Source organism: Gouania willdenowi, chromosome 7, assembly GCF_900634775.1.
Source record: "Gouania willdenowi chromosome 7, fGouWil2.1, whole genome shotgun sequence".
Taxonomy (NCBI): domain Eukaryota; kingdom Metazoa; phylum Chordata; class Actinopteri; order Blenniiformes; family Gobiesocidae; genus Gouania; species Gouania willdenowi.
Window position 1 is genome coordinate 34,616,349 of NC_041050.1, and position 2,739 is coordinate 34,619,087.

Consider the following 2,739-nt stretch of genomic DNA (forward strand, 5'->3'; position numbering starts at 1 on the left):
CCAGTGTTTGGAATAACGCCATTTAAAATAACGGCGTTCGGTAATGGTGTTTGTTTTTCAGTAACGGGGTAATCTAACTAATTACTTTTTATGCCGTTATCGTTACTGAACGTTAAATGCGGTGCGTTACATGTACTGATTGAATAAACTATGATCCGAAAGCACCCATGGCTTCTTACTCAGCTGTAGTGAGGAGGTGGGTTTGAAACAAGGTGAGCGATTATGATTGGCTAAGGCGGCGTCATGTTTCATGGTAGCCAATCAGAGCCAGTGTTTTTACACATGTGCCAGCAAGAGGAGGCGGGTTAAAAACAAGGTGAGCGATTATGATTGGCTAAGGCGGCGTCATGTTCCATGGTAGCCAATCAGAGCTAGTGTTTTTACTCATGTGCCAACACACACACACACACACACACACACACACACTACAGATTTGATGAAGCAGCATTGCGAGCGTGGAGCAGTCACATGAAAAGTTGGCATTTTATGGTGGCGATACAAACACTACTTTAAATTAATTGTGGTCAAAAACAAGAACGTGCATGTGAAGTGTTCATTATATCCAGGAGAAAAGACTTTGTCCACATCCGTTGTAAGCAACTCAAATTTAATGAAGCACCTCACAACCACACATGCATCTAAAAAAAATGATTTCTTTGACATATAGCAACTTTTTTTGTAACAGTAATGCAAATAGTTACTTTCCTTGGTAATGAGTTACTTTTATTACAGAGTAATTCAGTTGCTAACGCAGTTACTTTTTGGAACAAGTAGTGAGTAACTATAACTAATTACTTTTTTAAAGTAACGTTCCCAACACTTTTGAAACGTGTTTTTCACAGTTTCGTTTTATTGTGCCTGTTTGTGTGGTTGTGTGTCTACACAATGACATCCAAAATGACGACGTTTACCTTCCAAACAAGAAAAGATGGCACATAAGTGTACAGCTTCAACTAGATGTAGTTCTGCTTTGAGTTTTTTTACGTTCCCACAAAAGGATGAGCTGCGAAAAAAGTGGGTCATCAACATCCGGAGAGATAAACCCTAACCCCTTACCGTGACATGAAGGAGCGATCAAATGCACAAGGGCGTCGGCCCTGGTGTTTGGGAGCGAAGAGAGCGACCAAACTCTCCCTCTGAGGACCCCGAGGAGGAAATGGATGTACCATGTCCTGATCAGGAACAAGTTTGGCTTGGAACGGTTTGATGTTTCAGATGAGGTGATTAAGTTTTATACAAGGTAAGAAATGCTGTCAAAACATAGCTATAGCTACTGTATTAAAGTAGCATTAGCACCTAGCTAAACATAAACAAGAGGAGCGTCTCTGAATAAAATTATCTTCATTGTGTGTTTTTAAGCCAATTTTATGTGTTTTATTGTGCTGATTGTGTTGCTGTTGTGGCCTGTGTCAAAAAAATAATTTCTGTCACTGTCTATCTATCTATCTATCTATCTATCTATCTATCTATCTATCTATCTATTTAGCTATCTATCTGTTTAATTATCTATCTATCTATCTATATCTATCTTAGCTATCTATCTATCTATCTATCTATCTATCTATTTAGCTATCTATCTGTTTAATTATCTATCTATCTATCTATCTATCTATCTATCTATCTATCTATCTATCTATCTATCTATCTGTTTAATTATCTATCTATCTATCTATCTATCTATCTATCTATCTATCTGTTTAATTATCTATCTATCTATCTATCTAACTATCTATTTAATTATCTATCTATCTATCTATCTATCTATCTATCTATCTATCTGTTTAATTATCTATCTATCTATCTAACTATCTATTTAACTATCTATCTATCTATCTATCTATCTATCTATCTATTTAACTATCTATCTATCTATCTATCTATCTATCTATCTATCTTCTTCGTTTCCAGCAGAGTGGATGCCTCTCCAAGCCGTCGAGAATGTGCATCAGCGTCATTTAACGTAACTTCTACAGAACTATGCGAGAAATTTGTGCCCAGAATCGCAGAACAAATTGCATCATGATGTCTGTGGGCTCATTCTTTTTGGTTTTAAACCCTTCATCATCACCCTTTAGCAATAAAAGACTTAACGAATATATTTTTTTTCCCCATATCCTGCCCTATGTTTAAATTTATTACTTGAAAGAATATGTTCTATGTGTTTCTCTGTGATATTTGAGGGTTGATGCTTGATTTCTTTTTAGATCAATGAGAATAGTGTGCCTCACAGGGATTTTATTATTTTTTTAAAGATACATTTTTCTTTTCACGTGTTCTACTGTATCTTTTCTTCTGCTTGGTCCTCCCTGTCACTAGGTGGCAGTAGTTTGCACAATAAAAGTAAAATGCAGCTTGAACCACTGTAGTAAATGCTATATAAGTGTAAACATCAACACTCGTTGAAACTCACGTTTCATTCGTCAACATGTCAAACTTTTAATTCATGCCTGTAAACATAGCATCCACGTGACAACTGTACATGAAAAAAAATATGTGATCACATTCATTCATCACATTACCATAGTAAACTACTTTACAGTTCATGATAATGTTTAACAGCAATTACTTATAGACTCCAACATCTTATTTTCTATTGTACACCAATAGGATATAATAAATCATATGATATCATTGCAAAGAACTGCTCTGCTTATGTTAGTACGCAAAATATAAACTTCTATTTGTGTGCCCTGTTATACAGTACGTCCAAGTCCTCTGATTAAAAGACAAAAGAATGGC